This window comes from Cydia fagiglandana, chromosome 11 (assembly GCF_963556715.1).
Source record: "Cydia fagiglandana chromosome 11, ilCydFagi1.1, whole genome shotgun sequence".
NCBI lineage: Eukaryota > Metazoa > Arthropoda > Insecta > Lepidoptera > Tortricidae > Cydia > Cydia fagiglandana.
This window is the reverse complement of record NC_085942.1, coordinates 10188738-10201828: the sequence shown is the minus strand read 5'-3', so window position 1 is coordinate 10201828 and position 13091 is coordinate 10188738. Positions and strand designations below refer to the sequence as shown.

At 39.2% G+C, this 13091-nt stretch overlaps 1 protein-coding gene across 1 annotated transcript in view; it reads left to right on the top strand.

The window, feature by feature from the left end:
• Positions 1-13091, top strand: part of LOC134668980 (dehydrogenase/reductase SDR family member 4) — a 206094-nt gene that overhangs the window by 43431 nt on the left and 149572 nt on the right. The gene's annotated exons all lie outside the window — the stretch shown is intronic.

Below are 13091 nucleotides of genomic sequence, written 5' to 3'. Positions count from 1 at the left end.
TGCCAGCCGCTCCTTATCTGATTGGTCTGAACTGAGTACTGGAGTACCTCAAGGCGGTATTCTCTCTCCTTTTCTCTTTTCAATTTTTATTAATCTTATTACCGCCAAGATTCGATGCTCTTACCATTTGTACGCAGACGATCTTCAGCTGTACTCGCAAGTTGACGTGGAAGATATAAACACGGCTATCTCATCAATAAATGCTGACTTGGATTACATCGCCGAGTGGTCTGCTAGCTTTGGCATTTGTGTAAATCCAGCTAAATGCCAAGCCATAATTTTAGGTAGCCAGTGGCAAATGTCTAGGTTGAGTACAGTACCTGTTGCTCCGATCCTTTTTGAGGATGCTGTAATTCCGGTGAGCAGTCGGGTTAAGAATCTCGGATTAGTTTTAGATTCCAACCTTTCCTGGTCTAGTCAACTCTCGGAGACAAGTCGGAAGGTCACAGGTACACTTAGAACACTATATAAATTTAAAAACTTTCTGCCTGTAAGCACGAAAAAAATGTTAGTGCAGTCCTTAGTGTTACCAATAATTGATTACGGGGATGTGTGTACTACTAATGCCACTCAGGAATCACTCAATAAACTAGACCGTCTACTCAATAACTGTATTAGATTTATATTTGGACTTCGTAAATACGATCATGTCTCCTTTTACCGCCGGCAGCTCAACTGGCTCTCCATCCGTCGTCGTAGGTCCTTCCGGATCCTTTGTATCCTATTTTCGATCCTGTTTGAGCCTTCTGCTCCTGGATATCTCAAAAGTAAATTCGTCTTCGATACTCCTCGTCCAGGATGTGAGCTGCGTACCTCCCGCGTTCTCAAACTGACCATACCTTCTCACCGTACTGGTTTTATGACTAATTCTTTCGCCGTCCAGGCTAGTCGTCTCTGGAATTCACTCCCTCTAAATATTAGACAAGCTCCAAGTAAGTTTTCTTTTAAGCGGTTGTTGCGTAAGCATTTGCTAAAACAAGAGTTCGAATAATATCCATCATTATTATATTTATAGTATGTATTGTATAAATATGTAGTAGTTCATATATATTTTATTTATTTATGTAGTTTATATGTATAGTTTGCTTTTTTTTATTCACTGAATAAGTATATTTCTCTCTCTGCACCAATTGTAGATGTCTGTTTGGCCCTATGGTTGACTGGTAGAGAATGCCATTTGGCATTAAGTCCGCCATTTGTACATTTTTGTATATACTTTGTGCAATAAAGTTTAAATAAATAAATTATGGAGGTATGAGTATGAACATGAAAATAAGTGTTATTCTTCCCCCATCGAACGGCTTTTCCCGAGTGTTTTAATAATATATGAGTAGGCAACCCAATACATGTTATTGGGAAAACGACGTGATCCTATTAGCTGTTAAACTAAGTCGGCCCGAAGGCCGAATTATTTTTATTGAACATACTTTACACAGGGTGGTTAATGAAACATGATTAGAACCCTAATACGGATTCTGTAAATTATAAGCTACGGTTTCGAACGTCCGAGATTAATGTGCTTTTTGTGTTGAAAATAAACCCAAGTAGCACAGATTAGCTGTATAGCAGCCGCATAATGAAATACGAATACGCTTGAAGCTGGAATATAAAAGCTGCATATGAGCTGTATAAGCGTCTTTTCAGCTTTTATTACTCTTAAATGGGCACAAATTAAGCAGCCTTAAGTTCACATAGCTACTTAAGAGCGTTGTAGCAGCAATTTAACGGAATTATAAGGGGTAACAGGAGTTATAAGAGGTGTATATTGACTGGGTAAGAGACCACCAGTTACCCTTTATTCAGCTAATATGTCACATGTGCGCCCTAATACCGGGAAAGATTGACGTTGGGCTGAATAAAAGCTAATGAATAACATACTTTTACACCTCTGCCTTAAAAAACAGCTAGCTATTATTTAGTATAGTGACATTGACGACGAACGCAGAGGTGAACATATTTATACTGAAGCGAAAACGTCAAGCGCAACGACACCATAAGTCATTTTGTTAAAGTGTTTAGTTATACATGATCTTTTATATATTAATGCGAGAAAGATGTTTGGGAATGCAAGTTTATTGACATTATATATATACATTATCTAAGAAAATTTCAGTGCGCCACGAAAATAATCAGTATTTATTTAAATTAATCATATAAATAAGCTATGTATAAAAACTATCTCAGTGGTTTGGACAGAATTATGAGATAAAAAGTTAATAATAAGTTATAGAAAGTACTAAACTAATGATTTAGGTTAAGAACTCATGCACAAAAAAATATTGTTACCCTTAAAAGTTGAAAAAGTAATACCAATTTTGTAGGTTATCTACGATAAAATGGCGGTCAATGTTAAAAAGCAACGTGAACCATTAAAATTCTAATATGCAGCATACGACTGATAAAGATACTTAAGTGAACCACTATAAAGTCCAAGTCGTTATTTCAATACACTAGTGAACCTCTAAACAGTTATAAGGCATCTTGTGAACGTTTAAACAGCCGCTATGCAGACAGTCTCAATGGTAGTATATAGGCTGCTTAACGGTAAACATGTTCAGCGCTAAGCCGTATTATGCGCCACATGTGTTCGATTATACGTCTATTGGTTTCATAATAGTTCACTCGTTCTCCCTTATAATAAGTCAGCGAAATAAAAGCTGCTTTAGCGGTAAACATGTTCAGTGGTAAGCTGTATTATGCGCCCCATATGTTCCATTATACGTCTATTGGCTTCATAATAGTTCATTTGTGCTTCCTTAAAAAGTCAGAATAATAAAAGCTGCTTAGCGGTAAACATGTTCAGCTATAAGCTGTATTATGCGCCACATGTGTTCCATTTATACGTCTATTGGCTTCATATTAGTTCACTCGTGCTTCCTTACAAGTCAGCGTAATAAAAGCTGCTTAGCGGTAAACATGTTCAGCGATAAGCTGTATTATGCGCCCCACGTGTTCCATTATACGTCTATTGGCTTTATAATAGTTCATTCGTGCTTCCTTAAAAAGTCAGAATAATAAAAGCTGCTTAGCGGTAAACATATTCAGCTATAAGCTGTATTATGCGCCACGTGTGTTCCACTATACGTCTATTGGCTTCATAATAGTTCACTCGTGCTCCCTTAAAAGTCAGCGTAATAAAAGCTGCTTAGCGGTAAACATGTTCAGTGACAAGCTGTATTATGTGCCACATGTGTTCCATTATACGTCTATTAGCTTCATAATAGTTCACCTGTGCTCCCTTAATAAGTCAACGTAATAAAAGTCCACAATTACCTCCTTATACAGCACATGGCGTAATTTTATCCACTAAACAGACCTTATAACGGTTAAAGCATTTGATAACCCTTAAAGCTGTATAGGGTCGTAGCAAATATACCTTTATATCACTCTTTGCGTATTAATGGTAGTTTTCAGAGCGGTAATGCAGCTTTTAATCAGCCCTAAGCTATATAAATATCACTGAGATCTATTATACAGCTGTAGGACCACGATAGTGCTGTTATAAGTGTCTTAATACGCGCAGAGCGTTAGATAGAACTAAAAGTGATTAGTTATAGAGCTATCTGTGCTACTTGGGAAGTTTTAAATTATTTACGACACGAAGGGTCACTCTAAAATTAGAAAACTTCCGTCAAATACCGAGACTTTTTGGTTTATCCGGTTTATAATTAATGTGTCTAATAAAGTCGGACCAAAAAAAGTCTGCAGCGGATTTGATAGCCCACGCAGTGCAAGTGTCATTTATACGGCATAATTTCAAAGAAGTTTGACGTTTAAAATAATACTTTCACTGCGTGGGCTATCAAATATGCTGCAGACTATTCTTGGTCTGACTTTAGGTACAAATTTTGTACATTAGTAGATTCTTTTGGAAAGGTTGTCTGGAAGAGATCGCTCTTAAGCGATAAGACCGCCCGTTGTTACCTCTATTGTCTTTTTTTATGTTATAAGAATATAAAGCGCCTTCCGGACTATGTGCGTGAATCGCGGCGCGACGTCGCGGAGCGAACATATAAGCCCCCTCCAGACTATGCGCGTGAATCGCGGGCGAAGCCGCGAACGCGAGTGTGGAGTCGATTTCGCAGGTCTGCGTTCAGGACTCCACACTCGCGTTCGCGGCTTCGCCCGCGATTCACGCGCATAGTCTGGAGGGGGCTTCGCGAAGTTGACGTAAAGCCCCCTCCAGACTATGCGCGTGAATCGCGGGCGAAGCCGCGAACGCAAGTGTGGCGTCGATTTCGCAGATTGTTCACGCCTTCGCGCCTTGTTCTCCGTTTTTTGTCGGTATTTCGGCCCGCGTCAAAGGAGACGCGAAGCGCGAACTTGCAAGACTCCACATTACACAATATTTTGGCTCCTCTGTGGCAAGATAAATATGAATTATAATGATTATATTATATTAAGCAGCTATATTTTACGGTTTTACAATAAAACAAAATGGAAAAACAGCTAAATCACGTATGATGCCATAGATAACTAACAGTTAAACTCGATCAGCTGATGCTTTTCCGCCATATTGCCGCAAACCAAACTGCGAAATCGCCGTGAAGTGTGCGAGTGTGGAGTCTTACGTCAACTTCGCGATATGTTCGCTCCGCGACGTCGCGCCGCGATTCACGCACATAGTCTGGAGGGGGCTTATGACTCCACACTCACACACTTCACGGCGATTTCGCAGTTTGGTTTGCGGCAATATGGCGGAAAAGCATCAGCTGATCGAGTTTAACTGTTAGTTATCTATGGCATCATACGTGATTTAGCTGTTTTCCCATTTTGTTTTATTGTAAAACCGTAAAATATAGCTGCTTAGTATAATATAATCATAATATAATTCATATTTATCTTGCCACAGAGGAGCCAAAATATTGTGTAATGTGGAGTCTTGCAAGTTCGCGCTTCGCGTCTCCTTTGACGCGGGCCGAAATACCGACAAAAAACGGAGAACAAGGCGCGAAGGCGTGAACAATCTGCGAAATCGACATAGACTTAATAATATATAAAGACGGTGTCTCAGCGAGCTGTCACTGTTGCCACTTTTGTATAGTGTACGATGAACAATGAGGCCCACGTTGCTGTAGCCATGTCGATAAAGTCATATCGATAAACTATCGACATTTCTTGCAATTTTAATTTTACTTCAAAGGCTTAACGATACCTAAAATGACCAAAAACGCTTTTATTCTTTATTGTGGTTATCAGATCACAATTTTATAGTCACGCCCCAGCAGGGAACCAAGGGAAAGTTCAGATATTTAATTAAAATACATAAATACCTCCTAAAATAGGTGTTCCGCAATAATTGAATTATATTATAATATATTCATTATCCATAAGCATTTCAATTATGTTTATGTTTAACGAAGATATTGAAGCTTCAATTAATCGCTATTTCGTTCCGCTGTGTAGCGTTTATCGATATATAACATGATTAATATCGACTTTTCACATCCCTAAAAGAGCACACATATACGCTTTTACGCACACATACACAGTCTGGGCGCATCAAGAAAGGCAACACTTGATTTGAAGTCCACCTTGTCAACAGTATGGTTGTCCTTTTTTGACAAACGGCATTTTAAAAGAGCGAGGAGAGAGAAATGATACTAGTTGCTGCGTCGTGAAAGAGAACAGATAACGTTGGGCCCTTGGAAATCGACGCCACACTTGCGTTCGCGGCTTCGCCCGCGATTCACGCGCATAGTCTGGAGGGGGCTTAATACTCACCCCTGTATACACACTTACAAACGCATGAAAAAAGTCCCTCTAGTGTTGCAGGTGTCCTTGCGCGGCGCGGTGAGGCGATTCGTCTGCTTGGTTGCCTCCTGTTTCGGTTGGTATTCGAACCGATATGAAGTATAAGTTGGTCAAGCAGATCTTGTCAGTAGAAAAAGGCGGCAAATTTGAAAAATGTAGGCGCGGAGGGATATCGTCTCATAGAAAATTTGAATTTCGCGCCTTTTTCTACTGACAAGATTTGCTTGACCGTCTATACCTAAATATATTTAGTTTTTTGTACAAATTCCCTAAAAAATGTCGCTGTTCCATACGAAAACTGAGTAACGCTAGTTTATCATAGATCCTATAATAGTCATGCTTGTTATGAAAAAAAAGTTGCACTTTAGGAGGAAAGCAAGCCGCTTTGCACGATGATAGTAGAGGCCCATTAAAACATTTTTTTTCGAAGAACCCGTCATTTCGTCCTTTAGGAGCCGAGGTGGAGCGAGGTCCCTTAAAAACAGAAAAAAAAATCTACAAGTTTCACGGATCATCCGATTTCGTTAAATTTGGTGTCGATTGTAAGAAAATGACTTGTTTCATCGTAAAAAAAATTAAAACAAAATATGTCAATACAAAAATAATGTAAAAAAAATTTAAAACCTAGTTTTTCTTTTTACACTTTATTTTTGCAAATAGTGTGTTTCATATAGGAAAAAGTCTACCAAAAAGCACTAAATGATAAAATTAAACATATTTATTATCGTATACTGAAAACCACATCAAAATCGGCTAAGCAGTTTAAGAGATCCATGTTTCAGAACTTGGCCTAGTTTTATTTATTTATTTTATAGACCAAGAAGTACGTAAATCATAGTAAATTTTAAGTATCTTGTGGGTATTTACTTTATCTATTTTAAAAATATTCACAAAAAAACCGGCCAAGTGCGAGTCGGACTCGCGCACGAAAGGTTCCGTACCATTACGCAAAAAAAACGGCAAAAAAATTGCGTTTGTTGTATGGGAGCCCCATTTAAATATTTATTTTATTCTGTTTTTAGTATTTATTATTATAGCGGCAACATAAATACATCATCTGTGAAAATTTCAACTGCCTAGCTATCACGGTTCATGAAATACAGCCTGGTGTTTACCAGTTCTGTTCGTTTGGACAGACGGACGTACAGACGGACAGCGGAGTTTTTATAATAGGGTCCCGTTTTTACCCTTTGGGTACGGAATCCTGAAAAGGTCTATTCGCCGTCATTCGTACTTGGCTCACATGGTACGCTGCATGCAAGGTATGTTTGTGAAGTGCAGCTTGAGTTGAGGGAAGGTTAGTTACAAGTTTGTTCTTTACTGTAAAAAACTTATAAAGGCAGGTACTTCAGGACTACTGGACGCTGGACATCCGACAGGCGTGTTGGAGTATCAGGGCCTAAATATACAACTGCTTCCATGAGCGCGAAAACACAGCCTCATTTGGGATGCGACGTGTGTAAGCACACTTGCCCTTGTGTGAGGACACCTCAGGCCACAGGGCGCGTCGGAGCAGCCGCCGAAAACGCAGCAAAACTTAAACGAGCGAAATATTCCAATTTGGAGCCTGCCTACGAATTTGTACATACGAGTAGGTACCAGTAGCCGTAGAGACAAGCGGTTCTTAGTGTGCTGAGGCAAAAAAAATATCAATAAGTTAGGACAATGATGCCTACGTGAAAAAAGGGGTAACCCCAGGGTCGGCGCATCTTTAGTCACACAGCGAAGCAACGCGAGCAGTGTTATAGGCACGAGTTCATCGGAACCATCTACCGCAAAAATAGTGCAAGTTCCCGGCCCTAATTCTGCATCCAAAAAGGAGTCAAACAGGATGATCGACCCACTATCTCCAAAGCTGTTTACCTCTTGCCTACAGGAAATCGTCCAGAAGCTGGTGGCTAAATGGTAAACAAAATGGGCATTGACGTCGGCGAAATAAGGTTGACATTGACAAACCTGCGTTTTTCCGACGACATAGTCTTCTTTTCCCCCACACTGCACCTCATTTAGAGAAAATGTTAGAAGGCCTTAGACCAGCCAAGTCTTGAAGTCAGATTCGAAATGAACAGGACAAAAACCCAGTTAATGGTCAATGGCGTGAAACGTTGGGTCACGGTAGATGGGCAGGATATACAATTTCGTTGACGAATACACCTGCTTGGGCGAGATAACATCCTTCGATAATAAGCAGTCCAAGGAAATCGATCGACGCATCGAAAAAGCCTGGAAGAGTTTCTGGTCCACGAAGGGCCATCTTCCACTGGCATCAAAACACAAACACATCAACATGTGTATCCTTGCTTAGCCTAACAACCTACAGTGCATAAACTTGGTCATTAACAGAAGCAAAAGTCTCGACTAAGGAATATGACAGTACTATCGCCAAGTAAATAAAACTTAGCCAAATTCTAAAACTTGAATCTCATAAACGGCTTAACCGATTTTGATGCGGTTTTCAATATACGATAAGAAATATATTCAATTTTTTTTACATTATCTTTGTATTGACATATTTTGTTTTAATTTTTTTTACGATGAAGCAAGTCATTTTCTTACAATTGACACCAAATTTAGCGAAATCGGATGATCCGTGAATTTTGTAGATTTTTTTTTCTTTTTTTAAGGGACCTCGCTCCACCTCGGCTCCTAAGGGACGAAATGACGGTTTCTTCGAAAAAAAATGTTTTATTGGGCCTCTACTATCATCGTGCAAAGCGGCTTGCTTTCCTCCCAAAGTGCAGCTTTCGGGCAAAAAAGCTTCATAACCAGTAAGACTATAAAAGAAACTGTAAATATCTGATTGGTACTAATACGTACCAACATACTTAACCTTTTGGATTTGGACGCCAATGACCGATATATCCGCACCGAAGACCGATTAATCGTCACAGACCATAGAGCAACATAGACTACTACTACGTGCATCGTAAGCAGCGTAAAGTTCAATTTCAGTTTTGACACTTCGGTGACGTGGCTCCGTACACATTACATGGTATTCCACATTCAGTAGTATTGGAGAAAAAAACATATGTCCACACTTTTAATATGATATCGTCTTAAAATCATAGATCAGCATAACATATCAATTAATGCAGCTCGCGCTTGTTGGTGCGTTGGTTTGAAATCCGGATCCGAAATGTATGAAATTATCGGGATCTGGATCCGCGGATCTTCCCATACTATAAAGATCCGGCGTCCAAACCCTAGTCATATCCAGTGATCGGACGAATCATCGCAAAACCATCAAAAATCATTTATATCTCAAAATATGTAGTATTATGTACCTACACAGTATAAAATTTTCAGATTATACTCAAAAAGTGCAGTTCAAATCATGTTCAAGTTGTTAAAAAAATTGGATCATGTTCCATACAATATTTATTTTTGCGATAAATTGTCCGAACTCTATGATTTTTCAAAACCTCACAACATGTCACGCTATCATTAGTCACATATACGTTATCCTCGCGAACTATTAATTAAAATACGCTTTAAGTAAACTTGTTTAGAATTGATTTTTCAAAAGCTCAAATCATGGATAAGTTTTAACTCTCAATGACATATGTGGGTAAGTGGTAGAATGTGATTTAACCATCTTTTCTTTAATATACACCTTAAGAGCGCTATTACATTTCGGGGCTGAGCGAGTTTAGGTATTTTACGCGCTGCGGCAGGCCGTGCGAGCTCAGTATGCCGATCCCTTCTACCACACTCGCACTACAATGATGGATTAAACATTCTTGATCCTTCGCGAAGCATATTGAAATCAACCATAACAACACTAACTGTACTTAACTTTTAAAGTCCTAAAACTGTTATTTGGTAAGTACGAAAATACTAAATGCAGTGCAAATGTACATAGGGGCTGTTCATAAATTACGTCATCTATTTTTGACGATTTTTGACCCCCCCCCCCCTCAAATCATCCAAAAATCATGCTTCGGATGACTCTGTTTCCTCCTACGTCATGCTACCATCATCCGATGTCCAGACCCCCCCTCCTCCCATTTGAAACGACGTAATTTATGAATAGCCCCATACTCGTACTTATGAAGGTATATTACTCGAAAGAAATTATAGGTACTCGCTTATTTACATGTTTCGTCATTGCATTTGGTACCTATAGGTTGTAAAGTTTGTATCAACGAGGGTTTAAAAACGAACTGGTATTGAGGATCTGATGATAATGATCATGATTAAGGTGGTCACGGATACCAATCAACCATGTAGTAACATGATTAGGCTCGTTTGATTCGTCTCAACAAGATCTTTGACACAAGACAGTACTCAGGGTCTGATGATGGAGCTGGAAGGTGGTCACCATTACCAATCAACCATGCAACTAAACCACATCTTGTTTAGGCTCGTTTGATTCGTCTCAACAAGATCTTTGACACTATGTGATACTCAGAGTCTGATGATGGAGCTGGAAGGTGGTCACCGGTACCAATCAACCATGTAACTAAACCACTTCGTGTTTAGGCTCGTTTGATTCGTCTCAACAAGATCTTTGACACTAGATGATAAACCAAACACGAAGCTCAAACACGTAGCCCAAACACGAAGTGGTTCAGCTACGTGATAGACTGGTACCCGTCGCCACCTTCGAGCTCCATCATCAGACCCTGAGTACTATCTTAAGTCAAAGATATTGTTGAGCCGAATCAAACGAGCCCAAACACGAAGTGGTTTAGTTGCATGGTTGATTGGTACCGGTGACCACCTTCCGGCTCCATCATCAGACCCTGAGTACTATCTTAAGTCAAAGATCTTGTTGAGCCGAATCAAACGAGCCCAAACACGAAGTGGTTTAGTTACATGGTTGATTGGTACCGGTCACCACCTTCCGGCTCCATCATCAGACCTTCAGTACTATTGTGTCAAAGATCTTGTTGAGACGAATAAAACGAGCCTAAACACGAAGTGGTTTAGTTGCATGGTTGATTGGTACTAGTGACCACCTTCCGGCTCCATCATCAGACCTTCAGTACTATTGTGTCAAAGATCTTGTTGAGCCGAATCAAACGAGCCCAAACACGAAGTGGTTTATTTGCATGGTTGATTGGTACCGGTGACCACCTTCCGGCTCCATCATCAGACCCTGAGTACTATCTTGTGTCAAAGATCTTGTTGAGCCGAATCAAACGAGCCCAAACACGAAGTGGTTTAGTTGCATGGTTGATTGGTACCGGTGACCACCTTCCGGCTCCATCATCAGACCCTGAGTACTATCTTGTGTCAAAGATCTTGTTGAGACGAATAAAACGAGCCTAAACACGAAGTGGTTTAGTTGCATGGTTGATTGGTACTGGTGACCACCTTCCGGTCCCATCATCAGACCCTGAGTACTATCTTAAGTCAAAGATATTGTTGAGCCGAATCAAACGAGCCCAAACACGAAGTGGTTTAGTTGCATGGTTGATTGGTACCGGTGACCACCTTCCGGCTCCATCATCAGACCCTGAGTACTATCTTGTGTCAAACATCTTGTGAATAAAACGAGCCTAAACATGAAGTGATTTAGTTGCGTGGTTGATTGGTACGGGTGACCACTTTCCGGCTCCATCATCAGACCCTGAGTACTATCTTGAGTCAAAATTAATACATATAGAATGTCAGGTCGTTTCAAATATTTTTAATCCTGTCCGGTAGTTTATTAAACTGTACCATTATAAATTATAATACTATAAAAACAGCGCTAGGATCAAAGTCTCTCGTTGCGGTTTTCACGCACACAGTATAGCGTTTTACACGGCGCCCGCCGCACACAATGATAAAAAATCTCGTCGTCGCCGTTGAAAATGTGCGGAGCCGACCGACACACGTCCTGCCTCTACAAGCTCTGCCGCGGCACTGAGTTGGCGCAGCGCGCGTCATCGGTAATATAGAGTAGTTTTCAAAAAATTGCCAAAAAATTATAGTAGAATTTCATAAACACTAATGTATACCAACAGTATAAGCAAACGTTGCAGATTGCTTGAGTATGAAAATGACTTCGATATTAAGTAGATTTTCGTAGGAATTGACACTTGTTTCGGAGAGAAAATTGAGTTCGTTTTACTTTCATTTTCTCTTTCTCAAAGGTATGTAGGAAAAATATCGTTTGATATGCCTAAAGTACAGGGTATTATTAATACAAAATAGCCAGGTTTAGCAGAGTAAACTTCTCAACATTTCCAAATAAGAGCTTGCCGTTCAGTGCTTCACGGGTTTTTTCGGAAACGACCATCAGAAAAAAATTCATTACTAATTTAATAAGTCCTTTTTCTAATATTTACAAAGATATTTAAAAAGATAAGAAGACGCTTTTACTGGAACTAGTACTCATTGTTTCTAATAAGGAGCACAAAGTCCTGAATTTCGTTGACTAGTATCATCAATTTTGCATTATTTCGACTTTTCTTGTAAGAGCTTGATTTTTATAAACCTCAAAACATATCACATCACGCTATCATTAGCCACTTATACGTTATCCTCGCGACTTTTTACCGAATTATATAATTTATCAGATAGTCGTCATATCATGCATTAAATGATTAATGATATGGTGACATAACCATCATAGCCCTCCTGGTCATATCATAACAAAATAAAACTTTAACATCGTGTTAATTCAGAATCGGCTTCTTTAACCTATCGCTAATCACGACACGTCCGGCCCGATTCGAACTTTAAGATACGTCAAATATTACGTCTAGATGCGATATGGGGCATTTCACGCCAAGCGGGCAGCGAAAAAAGTGTCAGATCATAGAATTTGCTGAAATTTGGAATAATTATACTACTCGATATTCTAAAAATACGCATTCGTTTATTTTTTTTTTTTATTTGGCACCGTTTCCGGTTTGGAAGCATTTAAAAAATGGACGAAATTTGAGGAGAGCATTTTACAAAAGCTGATGCAGCTATTATTTAATAAACTGAAAAATAAGTTTAATATTGGTTTGTATACAATTTTAATTGCTTTATCTTGCAGTTATAACATTTTTGATATTTTTTAATTTATTCATACAAAAAACCGGAAATGAAAATTTCAAGTCGAATTTATATAAAGTTCGGTATTTTTGAAAAATTTTATTTTTGCCTCAAAATGTAGCTTATAGTCCATCAAAAATACATGGAAAGTTTGAGAATGGGATCTGCATTAGTTTCGGAGATACATGAACTAAAGTGCAAACGTGCCGGTCTGAACGTCGTACTGGCGATTCCTTAGTTACCCAGTCAAATAAAGGTTTTGACCCTGGAATGACAAATAATAAGCTGGAAACTCGTATAACTACACCTTCGTTTCGGCGGTCTATAAATTACGTTAACAGTCACAGAAAACCTCGTGTTCG